General features: G+C 42.9%; 1 protein-coding gene across 9 annotated transcripts in view; it reads right to left on the reverse strand.

The window, feature by feature from the left end:
• Window positions 1-12,675, reverse strand: part of L3MBTL3 (L3MBTL histone methyl-lysine binding protein 3) — a 98,347-nt gene extending 85,672 nt beyond the window's left edge. For 4 of the 9 annotated variants that reach the window (XM_037045770.1, XM_037045769.1, XM_037045768.1 and 1 more), the window contains exons 1-2: window positions 12,591-12,675; window positions 9,071-9,141 (exon numbers count right to left, since the gene is read on the reverse strand). The gene's annotated coding sequence lies outside the window, so the exon portion shown is untranslated. The other 5 variants (XM_037045766.1, XM_037045764.1, XM_037045763.1 and 2 more) reach the window with 5 other exon arrangements.
• Between the last annotated feature and the right edge of the window lie 489 nt (window positions 12,676-13,164).

Consider the following 13,164-nt stretch of genomic DNA (forward strand, 5'->3'; position numbering starts at 1 on the left):
AGACACACTGCTTGAGTTTAAATCCAGCTTCAGAGTTTACCAGGTGCATAATCTTGGGCAAGGCACCTAACGTCTCCTGAGACTTAGCTCCTTCATCTGAAAAAATGAGATGAGAATATCTACTTCATAGAGATTTAATTTTTTTAAATTACACACATTAGCGTGCTTTGCACACTGTGGATGCTCAGTCCACAATAGCTCCCACTACCGTGAAGGAAATAAGGGGCACTCCAGCATCCACAATCCCTCCAACACCCGTGTACTACATGTCTGGAGCACAGCAGGGCAGAGGAAAGACAACTGTGCGGAGGCCAATACCTTTGCGCCTTTACAAAGCTTATTTGATTTCTCAGGACTCCAGCCATGAAGATAGGGAAAAGCAGAGGCTTAAGAGAATAATGGTGAGACTCTGGGATTTCACAGACAAGAAAATTTTCAAAATGAACTTGGGAAACCGATGTAAAAAGTCAGTAACTACTCATTTGTGCCACGCTCTCGCAATTTTAACAACCAAAAAACTAAGAAAGGCATCATCTCTAATCACGACCCAAGATTAGGCCACTGGCAATCTTACTGTGACATTTCTGCTGAGGAGGCATAAAAGCTGCCTCATGAACCAACTCTGGTTCCAGAACCTGCTTTCAAACACCTGGTACAGATGCAAACAGAAAACACACTGAGAGACTATAGCAAGAGACCAGTAGGAAAAAGAGAGAGGAAAGCTCTGGATCCTCCCCAAAGCGGGGGCCAGAACGCCTAAGAAGAGTCTGCTGCAAATGATCACTGGAATGCGTGTTAGGGACTTGCNTGGAAAGAGATTCTGTACCTCATTATAACAATATGTATTATATTGTATCATGATCATCTACTTAGAGGAGGCTTTAGAGGAAAGGACTTCATTTCTTTATTCTTTGTGAACGTCTAAAATAAGTATCAGTAAAATGTATCAAGTGAATAAGTAAAAGAGAAGGGGAAAATGCAAGACTAGTTGCCTAGAAACAGATTGGGGAGAGGGGAAATCTGGAAAAAAATCTTCGTTTGTCCATCTATCTCATATTTGCCAGTGAAAATTCTATCTACCAACTAAGCTGCTAAGTATTTATTTACCTCTTTGGCAGAAGCATAACATTACCGCTCCAAGAAACACTCCTTGTTTAAGTGTCAGTGGAGAACACATCAAAAGAAGTTCAAGTCAAGCCTCTTAAACAGGCGTATTCAACAGGATAAGAGAAAAATCTAAACTCACACTTGAAGCATCTCTCAACAAACACACATTGCCACAAAAGAAAAATTTTCCTTTCAAATCAAGCATGACAGATACCAGCTTTGATATTCTACTCAACCTGACTGATAAGGACTCTTTAAGTCACAGACATATTAGAATAGAGATCTGTGTGGAGAGATGTGAAATTTTGCCCCAGGGGCCCAAGTTCATAGATTTTAGGTAGGCAAACTCTAGATCATTCTGAAGTAAGAACTGAAATCTTAGTACCATCAAGAACGAACCCAATCTATCCCTAAATAGTAGACACCCAAGTGACAACTAATCTATGCCCCCTTTAAAAAATGGAATCAGTTATTATGATCGTCCTTTCTTATTGATACAACAAACCCCCAAATCTAGTGGTCCTATTTTAATGAGAACAACCCTATTTATACATAACACAGCAATGTTTATCTCATTTGTTACCTTTTCTGCCATGGAGATTATATGCAAAGGTGTAATCACCGAAGGCAACCTTTACAAAATCTCAACTTCCTGCCCTTCTGTTACTGTACGGAAGGATGAATTATTTGAGATTCTGTGGCCTAACCTACATACTTCCTTTAAATGAGAAACAGAAAATGAAAAATGCCTTTCAAGAAAAAAATGTACATAGAAAACGAAATCATAAACTGATATTAAATTCGCCTATGGCATATTTAATACATTCTCATCAAATGCTTTTATTTGAAGTTCATTTTCAATGTACAGTATAATGGTATCTCAATTTGAGGCAGAAATAGCTTGAAAAATGCTGTCATATCATCACCATACTACCCTAGCAGGGTAATGACAGATATTTTACACCATTAGAGGGATTCAAAGGGAATTAAAAGAACAAGAACCTGTCTTATACAGATACTTTGATGCTTATGCAAAATAAACCTGAACTTTAAAAAACCCCTAAAAGTAGTATCTAATTTTTTTATTTTATTTCATACTTTTCAATTTTTAAGAGTAGTATTTTTTCTTATATTCCTTCATATTTTATAAAACGCAGAGCTAAATTAAAAGATTTACACTTGATTTCTCTATTGCATGTAATAAAGTAGATCTGACCAGATTTTTAGTCACTCATGGCAGTCACGTCTGCAGGCTTATCTTGATAACCACTGGTTGCTAAACTCCTCCTCAATAGATTGAACAGCTAGGCCTCAAAGCTACTAAATAAGACCACAAACCAATGGGGTACATTATTTCAATCATTTAACAACTAGACCAGACTGCCCACTTAGTAATTTCAACTCACAACAGTTCAGGGTCCATCTGTGTAACAGAGGAAAAAAAATAATCAACTGATTTTGGTGCCTGAACAATCCTACTTGAAATGAACTAGTGACTGAACTAGTTTAATTCCATAAAATTACACATAACATAAAGCTGTGGTCTAATCCTGAAAAGGCCAGGCACATAATAGATACTAAAAAAATCTCAGTAGATAAAAGAGCTTCAGTTAAGGACAAATAGTCTACCATGTCATCAATGCATATAATGGCATCCTAAATCAGAATAAAGCTCTCTTGATGGACCATAACTTGTACAACAGATTTATACACCTACTGTAACACAGAACCCCCCAACAAATCAAGAGACTCTTTATACTCTTTCGGTTAATGAGTATAACATCAGTAATTATAGCACTGCTGATGAATATATTCTTGGTCATATCATAGTCCCTGTCTTCATTTTTAAATTTTGATTCCAACACTGTACATTCCCCCACATACCCAGCTTCTCCTGATTATCTCTAACCCTCATTTTCATTTTCTTCTTTCCTTTTATAATCCTGGCTTCTGAGTAAATTCCATCATCTTCTGAATTCAGTTTGGTAAACTGAGGTCCCATTCTTTTTATTTACTGACTGATTTACAGTTTTTGATAACTAACCCTACTGCCTTATCAGGTCTCTTGCTACACAAAACAAATTAAAGTTTTTAAATAAATAAATAAGCTTTTAAATAAGTAAGTAATTTCCAAACTGAATCTGAATAATGTTTTGTTACCAGTTTGTGGTCATTTCAAAGCCATGAGCTAAACCAAGGTGTTCTTTGCAGTATAACTCAGTAATTGGCCTTTTCGCAAGTCTTGGTTTAAAAAAGAAAAAAAAAGGCAAGTGAAGAGACAGAGATTTCTTTCCATTATTTTTTTCTTATACCTGCACCCTACTGTTCATCTTAGTAAACCCACATATAAGAGAAAATTCATTAATCTGAAAATTACTTTCTTAGAAATATTCTAGGACTTACCATTTTGAAAATCAGAAACATCAACACATAACAAAACAATCATTCCTTTTAGGACCCAGCACCTCCCAGGTGTTGAACTAAATACCCTCTAATGTATGAGTAGAACTAAATTCTTCCAAGGTGCATCTGGTTAATAACAGCTCTCAGAATGTTCTGGGAGATACTTTCTGAGCAATGGCATCTTTGGGTATTCTCCGGCAGATCCAAGTGTTTGTTTGTTTTTTAATTCTTTTATTGAATTTGAATTTATTGGGGTGACACTGGTTTATAAAATTACGTAGGTTTCAGGTGTACGGTTCTATTAATACATCGTCTGTATATTGTACTATGTGGTCACCACCTCAAACCAAGCCTCCTTCTATCACCACTTACACCCCCTCTCCCCTCTTCTCCCTCTCCCCACCCGCTTCCCCTCTGGTAATCACCATACTGTTGTCTGGTTTTGTTTTGTTTTTGCTTAATCCCTTGGGAAGATGCTCTTTAGAGTGGAAGGCAGGCCTATGTGGGTCCAAAACTTGGGAAAACAAGAGGGTGCTGTGCATCTGAGACACAGAAAAGACAAGGCAGGAGAAGCAGTAGCTCAGAAGGAGTAGGGGTAACAACAGAAACCAATCTTGTCTGGGCTTTAAACGTTAGGTGACCCATCATCTAAAATGAAACCAATAGCCAAGTTAAAGTATCTGAAAGTCTGAGATATTCCAAGCTGCAAAAACCAGGACACATAGACGTTTACTTCTTCTCCATCCAGTGGACTGTTAAGAAAACCAATAAAATGGTGAGGTGTGCAAAGTGGTGATAGTGAACAGCTAGTCTGGCAATTATGTCTCGAATCCATGCAAAACCCCTCTGACCTACCTGCTATAATACACCCGTTTTCTTCCTTTAGCCCCATTCAACAAATAAACTATTTTATGTTGTGTGTGTGTGGGGGGGGGAGGTGATCATAAGCCAGTATCCTTTTCCTTGGTCCCACCCCTTTCAAACTGCATGATAAGAACACAGACAAGTTACTAAGTATCTCTCAGGGCCAGTTTGCTCTAAAAGAGAAAGAATAATACCAAATGCTCAAGGTCAGTGCAAGTATTTGAGACAACTCAGTGCCTAGAACAGTACCTGGGCATATAGATGGCACTCAGTATTTGTTGGATAAAATACTTAGTTTAATGTTTGACAATCAGAAGGCATTCCATATACAATCACACCTACCGCATCAACAGTTCACAGTGTTTTACAGAGGACACCCCACCTCCCAGGTCCTACTCTAGAAATGCATTTAACACCACATTCGGTGTACCACTATAGTACTTACTGCACTTATCTCTATCGCTCACTAGCACTGCGCCACGGTTTTGTTTTGTTAATTACCAATAGATGTGTTTAGGTTACCTCCTCTACCAGATTATTACTGCATTGAGGCAAGGCACATTCATTCAACTTCTCCTAAGTGTTGATTACGTGAAGCACTCCCCAACAGAGACTTACACAAAATAGATGTGCAATAAACATTTCTGACCAATACAAAACACTAACTACAGAAAGAATAATACAGAAGGCATCTTAACTACTGCATATAATACACATGTAATTCTTCCTGTCACTACCCAAGTCACTAATTCTAAGTCCACTTCTTAGAGGCTCATCAGATCACCTAACTTTACTCAAGCTCTTTGCAAAAGCCCTCATTCTTCCACCAAACCACTCTGACTCCTAAATAGGGGATTCCTAAAGGTCTTTCCCAACCTGACTTCATAAGTCAAACTCCGTTACATTTCAAGGTACCCTTTCCTGGTGTTTTGCTTCCATCTACTTCCTGCATAGCTGATGTTGCAACAAATACAAACTAGTTCGTAATCTAATCTCAATGCAATTATTTAACTTAGTAACGAGTAGAGAGGTAACATGAATATTCCCATTGGATACTGAAGTCTTTACAAAATACATCTTCGGAAGGCCCTGAACTTCAAGATGGCATATGTAAATAAACACACAAATGAATACATAAATAGTTTTATTTAAATACAGTGTCTCCCAGATAAAGAGTCTACTTTAAAGGCACCCCCTCTCAAATCCTTGTGAGTAATGAGTCCTTCCAGAGTAGTAAGGAAGGAAAGTTATAGATCTTCTCCAGAGTCACCTTTGTGGACACAGTCAAGCAGAAAAGAATCAGTCCAAACCCATCACCCTTACTAGATTTGCAATTCAGGCACTCCCTGGTGAAGAGATTCTCACTCATTTTGGAAGACTAGGCATTAAAACAGAAAGGTAGCATATTGTGCCATGTGTATACAGTTATATGCCATGGCCCTGCATTTAGTTAACTCAGGAATTCGCGTTTCGCTGGCTCCCAGGAGTGCTACAGCCCTCCTTCTTTTCTACTGGCACAAAGTGCAGCTGTTACACTCACATTAGCAGAGCTCAGAGCTGTGACTACTCCTCGGGTGAGGGTCTAGGGAATTCCTCAAGGGCAAACACCTAGTCTTTGAGTGTTTGGCACTGTAAGAACTCAATAAAAACTGGTTAACTAGTAGAAACATTGCCAAGGGGAATCACTTAAGTTTTCCTTCCTTGGGACCCCAAGGGTACCCTTGACCCACACCACATAATGTAACTTCTCTTATAAATTTCCCATCCTGACAATATCTACCATAAATAGTCTTGGTTGAAATACACAAGTATATTTCTTAGAAATAAACTAGCAAACAAGCCAGTGGAGATTATTCAACAAATAACCCCCAATTACTCAGGGACTAATTAAACAGAACATATATTTTTTTTTCACTATTCAGTTTTGGGGTTTTTTTTTTTGATTCTTAGAACACTGACTAGATAATGTATAGGAAAAGAGATGGACTAAAACATGTCAGGGTTTGTCAAGTTCAGTATCAAATGAAAAATAATGATAGCACTTGTGACATTTTTTTTCTGTCTAGAAGAGAGTTGGTAATAATTAGAAAAAAGTAGCAAAGGGGTCCAGAAACCATAGGTATAGGGGAGCCCTCCATGGATCCTTCCCTAAATCCACAATCATTTGCAAGATCCATTGCCTGCCCCCTGTGGTCTAAATTCTTACTATCCTAGTTACCTATTTTCTCATCCTCATTTCCCAGCAGACTTAAGCAACTAAAATATTAATTACCGGACACGAATTCCCCTCACACCAGCTCTTCTACTTTTACCAGCCTGCCATTTCCACAGTTAGGCATCATTTTAAATCTCAAGTATTTATTTCCTTTAATCCTACCTATTAAATGACTAGTTTGGGATAAATAAATTTCAGTTTGTCTTCAGCACCATGTTGAAACACAGTCCCTTTTCTCAAAAAGCCAATAATACTATAAAATATAAACTACTTTTTTCCTAAAAAATACTATCCTCTGAAAGTATTGTGACAGTCCACATAATATATACACCAGAAACCAATCTAATAATTTTATACGGGAATTAAATCACTCTGTTCTGTCCTAAACAACCTACCTTTGCCCTTCACAAAGCACAGCTCAAGTAAAATAGTAAAACGACTACCAAACATTTGACGTACCGTATTTTACAGTGTATAATGTGCTCCTGTGTATATTGCACAGCCATGTTTTTGACCCAAACTTTCAGTGGGAAAAATCTTTTAACTTTTAATTCAATTTTTTATTTATATATAAAGCCTAGTATGCCAGAGTATTATTTTGTATACGGATATTGTTATTGCTTTCTAGAGTTACACTTTTAATGCGTAAGCATAAATAAAAGAATTAGAAACATATTTATAGACAGAATTAGTACTACCCATGTATAACGGGCACCCTTATTTTTCCCTCAAAAATTTTGGCCAAAAAAGTGCATGTTATACACAGCAAAATATGGTGATTCTTCACAGTTCTCCAAATTTTATTTTCTTTGATCCTTTCAACAAAGACAGCAAGGCAAGCTTTATTGCTCCCAGTGTCCACATGGGGAAATGTAGGCTGAAAGAGGTGAAGGAACTTAAACAAGGTTTTCTGTGACTAAATTATCTTCTGATTCCTATTCTAGCACTCTTGCCTCAATGACTCCTCCAATGAAGGGGGAAAAATCACTGACTTCCACTCAGCACGTCTAAACACAAAACTCCCCAGCCTGGGAAACATATCACTCTGCCTGAACTCTACTTCTGTCTCCATGATGTTCTTGCAGTTCATCCCACTCCACTGTCTCTGCTGCAGGACGCACATGGACCACCTCTACTTATTTTGCTGATAACATTATTCAGGACGACTCACAGGCAGAAAATAACAATGGACTCCTGTTAACAATCATTTTTATACCAGTGGTTATTCAGCTTTGACATCTGGACCACACCTATCTTGGCTATAATATAAAAGTTGTATTATAACGCATGAGGATTAATAGTTTTCCTCATAAAAGGTAAAGCTAATTTATTTTGTGTTTTTTTTTTTTGTTTTTGTCAAACAACATCAGCAACTCTTAATACTCAAGAGAAGGAAAAGAGAAACAGAGAGTCAGAAGGAAAGGATTAAAGGAGGACAAGAAAAAGATACAAATAGCAGAAAGCACCAGAGTAGCCCAAATGTATTTCAATGCAGCACCCAGTGAGGGCTGGCCCACGCGCCTGAGAACAACCTTTGTCCTGAAGACAGATCCGGGATCACTGAGGACCAACCAGCACCCTCCGAAATTGCCAAAGGGATCTTAATGGTCAACAACTGTTTTCCCTGTGGAGCTACAGTTCAAGAAAGTTGACGACCCTACGAGAATACAAAAAAAACGCACTACAATCCTACCACGTGGTATCTGGCACAAGTCACCCACACTGGAGTTAAACCACTGAAGTTAAACATCCCCAAAGGGCTGGCTGTAAAATTCACCTACAAATTTTTACCAAGTTCCAGAAGCACTGATATCATTGTGTATTTACACAACAGTTATATTCATTTATAATTACTTTGTTCTAGTTTTTTCATTTCTTTTTCAGTAGAAAACAGGTGCAATTGAAATTCTCATTATGAATCTGCTAAGAACTCATGGATAGAGAACAGACTGATGGCTGTGGGGGGCGGTTGCAGGGCTGGTAAGAACCGGCAAAGAGATTAAGAAAAAGGAAAAGGAAAAAACTGGGAGACACAGACAACAGTATGGTGATTACCAGAAGGAAGGTGGGGTTTGGGGAGGCAGAACAGCGTATGGGGGAGTAAGTGGTGACAAAGGAGAATTTACTTGAGATGGTGAACATGCAATACAATATACAGATGATGTATTACAGATTGGTACCCTGAAACCTGTATAATTTTATAAACCAATGTCACCCCAATAAATTCAATGAAAAAGAAAAAAAACAAGAATATGGTAGGAGATTCAGTCCAAAGATTTCTTAGGACAGTCTCATAACTTTTCCCGATGTTTTACTCCAGGTTCAACCAGTGCCAAGACTTCCATGCACTCAGTGCAGACCACATAAAATGGTGTTTTCCCGCCAACCCGGTCCCCATGCACTCCTCCTTCCTGATCCTCAAATGCAGCCCTTAATATTTGTAAATACATCAAGCAACTTCTTCCAAAAAGCAAATCTTACCTAGTGGTGATGAGATGATTATCTGATGGTCTTTATGACTGCTGCTCACTCCCAAGACTTCTCTGGAAAGTCTAGCACAGATTTAAAGAAAAGAAAGATAAAAAAATCAAAGCACTATCGTTAAAAACAACCCTTCAAGTCCACCACTCACAATGATAAAGTTTAGCATCTGAGTCACTGACTTACTGCATAATTTCACACAATATCACTCAGTATATTAAATTAGTCCTGGATGAAGTGAAATGGGTTTTACCATTTCTATCATTTCCCTTTCCAAAGTTCCCCCATTAAAGTTTCTCGAGTTCCGTGAAAAGCAGGTAGAGGGATCATCTGATTCAATTTTAATTTCTCGCATTGCTTTTATCATTAAAATTAGAGTTGTTTTACAGAACATACAATAACACAATAGGTATTATTTAAGCAGTTTTTGTACATAGATTTGTTTAAATAACATTATACTAAGTATACACAAATGTTTTACCCAGTAACACAAAATTATACGCTTAAAACGAAAAGGGACTATTTATTTCATGACTAAACAACAGTGCTAAATTTTATTTACGAGAGAGTAACACGGTCAACTCATATAAAAGGCCCACTCAGACCAAGTCTTTTTCATTGGTTCAAACTTTTAAACACATAGCAGCATTTTTATTAACATTCAAAGTGAAAATTTCCGCTGTCTCCTGATTACAGGTTGATAAATGTGTAGACGACAATAAATACGAAAACAATTCTTTCTAATCCAGGGAGTGACGAAGCTCAAGTCCCAGAATAAAAGCACAGTGCCTTTCTCATGTAAGTAATGAAAGATGAAGTTACGGGGTCCGCGTCCTCAGAACTCATTTGCTCTCGGACACACTACACTTTCCATTTCTGATCAGCATCCTTTCACTCAACATCTGGCCGCTCACTCAGGTCCTCTAATTACTTCCACGTCTGAACCGACTACGTAGCTACAAGTAAAGGCCAAACTTTGCTTTCGGCCTTCCGAACTTAAAGATGCGTTTAACCACTAGAGGTCTCCCCTTGGCCAGTTTTGCACGTTCGCTATTTTGCTGCACTTGAAACTTTCCGGAGAAATGCTCTACTCGAGTCAGTGTTTTTCTAAAAACTTGCGCAAAAATCCACGCGACCGAGCTAACCAGTAGAGAGACTCTCGGGCTCCCCAAACTACTAAACATATTACAAACAACGTTATAGGAAAACCAAAATTAAAATTCGATGCACTCGCCCCAATCGCGCCGCCCCCATTCTTATTTCTCATCTGTTTTCCTTAACTTAAACTTGGAACAATTAAAAATCTGTTTTTGTTTCTGGGCGCTTTGAATGATCTCTAATGCATTTTTCTGGCGGTAGACCCGAGGTGGTTAAGGAACCGGCCGAGGGATGCAGGGAGGGGGAAGGGCAGACTCACAGCGTCCGAGGAAGTTGCATAAGGAAAGAGACTCCGTTTTTTGGGTCCCCTCAAAAAATCGGCGGGGAGGGGGAGGAAAAGGAAGCGGTGGGGAGGGAGGGAAACCGAAGCGACGTTTACCTTCGTCTCCCCGTGGAAGGGTGGGGTAAGCGCCACGGTGTTCGCGACCCCAGAGGGCGGCTTGTTACCCCCACCTTTCTCCAAGCGCAGACGGACGAAAAGATACCCCCACCAGTCCTCGGGCTACGCGGGGAGGAAACCGCCCGCTTTTAAACTTTCTCTCACGGTCGCGCTATGGGCCGTGCTTTAACCAGAAATGGTGGGGGGAGGATTATAGGGCCTTTTATCTTTGTGGCAATTAAAGTTTTGCCACCACACAAAAGTTGTGCCCTCCCCATGCCCATGGCACCGTCCCCTGTCCCCCAGCCCCCTCCTCCAGGACTCACAAGTTTTCCTCCATCTCCCCCCCCCCCCACACACACACCAGCTCACCGAGCGCGCGGCGGATGCCTCGGCTCCTGCGCTTCCCGATCCCCACCCCCGCCGGCCTCTACTTCCCCCCCGCCCGGCCGCGGCGGCGCGAGCACGGCCCGCCGGGCCCAGGACGCGAGTGTGCAAAACCCATTATTCCGGAAAGGCACACGCACGAGGCGCAAGGCGGGCGGTGGCCCGCCTCGGACCCCTTTTTGCCTCCCCAATATAAGGACGACGTAAACAAGTTGCAGGAAAAGCAGCCCCGCGCCTGCCCCCACACCGCCCGCCGCCACCGCCCGCCGCTGCCGCTACCGCTGCCGCTGCCGCCGCCGCTGCCTCCCGACACACGCCCGCGCCCGCACCGGGCCGGCGCTGCAGCAGCGCGGGGCGAACGCCGCGACGGCGCGGGCTCCCGGCCGGGCCCTCGGCCCGCGCCCTCCCCCGCGCGGACAGCCGCGGCCGGCCCGCTCTGCCTAGCTTCCCGAAGCACTTTCCTGCCTCGGGCAGAAATAAACCGGAGGGTTTATTTTTGTGCAACTTTCCCAAAATGGCGGAAATTGGAGCTGATCTATATGAAATTCTCACACAGTCGGTCGGGAAGGGGGAGGTGGCGAGGAAGAAAATGAAAACTCTCGGCCGCCGAGCCCTACCGCGGGTCCGTGAGTGTGTGCGTGCGTGTGAGTGTGCGTGTGCGCGGTGGGAGTCGGGGAGGCCCTTCCGCCGCGCACACACACAGCACACGCCGGGGAGACGCGCCTGCACATTCAACCAGTTCATTCTCCGCAGCCCGAGCGGGGAGAAAGTGGCCCGGCCTCTTTTCCCACTGCCTCGGTCTCCCGTACTTGTACTTCTCGCGCTCGCTCGCTGGTTCGCTCGCCGGTGCGCGCCCGGCACAAAGGCCACACGGGCGGAGGGGGCCGCAGGGGCGGCGCGCGGGGCTCGCGCCTCCCGCCGCACCGATCCGCGGCCCCGGCCACCCCCGCCGGCGCCCCCCGCCTCGGCGGCCGCGCTCGCCGCCAGAGCTGCGGCTCCGCGGCGCCCACTCGGGCACGCACCCCGGCGGAGCCCGGCGCCACCGCGCTCCCCCACCCCGTGCCCGGTGTCATGAAAGCGACCAAAGTGACAAGCTCGGGGGGCGAGGAGGAGGGGGCCCACACGCATCCCGCCGCCTGCGCGCCGGCGAGCCCGACGCGGCCGCCTCGCCCCGGCTCCCTTCCGCACGGCCCCACACACCCTTCCCCGTGTGCGCGCAAAGAAAAAAATACAAGTCTCTCCTCCCCCCATTTTTTCCTTTCTCTTTTCTCTCTCTTTTGTTCCTCTTTCACACTCGCACTCACTACTTCAGAGTGAGATGCCCAGAGACTCCCCTTCCAGCCGTTTCCGAGTCACTTGCCCACTTTTTTCCCCCAGGATTAAGTTTTCTCCTCTTTCCCAGAGGCGCAGAGAAGTGGGGGAGAAACCCCTTCTGTCCTTTCCCCTCCCCTGATCTGTTTCACAAGACGAGGGTGCGCTTCCTTCTCTCTGTAGGTCTCTTAACTTTCATCCTCACCCAGGAAAATAAATGAATGTCTTTTGCAAGGACACATCTTCAGATTAATTAGAGATTAGATCCGATCAACCGCTTCTTACCCCCAAAATTTCTCTTTTTTTTCTCCGTCTCACGAGTAGTCCTGACAAATGGTCCAGGGCTGCGGGCGCAGTGCGCATGTGCGCGTAGAGTCAGGGCTGGGGAGAGGGGAAACTGCGCTGGTGCCGGTGCCGCCGCCGCGGCTGCCTGCCGGGGAGGCTCGCGCTGGCTCCCTGTGCTGCTGCTGCGCCTTCGCCGCTGGAAAGCAGGAATAAAGCTGGTTGGCAAATGCAGCCTGCCCGGAGATACTGTTTCAGGTGCATCTTTTCAAAATTCTTGTCACCGGCTTAGAGCTGGTTCAAGAACAGTCAAAAACAAATATGATAGACAGCTAAGGTTATAGATTTCTTTGTCTATTTTTCACTTTACTTTTTTTTAAAGGCAATCCTCAGAGCAGCCAATCCACCACGTACTGTTAAATGTATGCATTCAGCCATGCAAGAGTGGGCCTTAGTTCCATATAAACACTCGCTAAAGGCTAAATGCATGCTACAGGTCATGAAAAAATATGAAATAAAGTTTTAAGCTTTTACACAGAACCTCCCCTTCTTTAGGACTGGAAGAATACACAATAAA

This window comes from Sturnira hondurensis, unplaced genomic scaffold (genome assembly GCF_014824575.4).
Source record: "Sturnira hondurensis isolate 20B ecotype Veracruz unplaced genomic scaffold, ASM1482457v3 Scaffold0004474, whole genome shotgun sequence".
Classification (NCBI taxonomy): Eukaryota; Metazoa; Chordata; class Mammalia; order Chiroptera; family Phyllostomidae; genus Sturnira; species Sturnira hondurensis.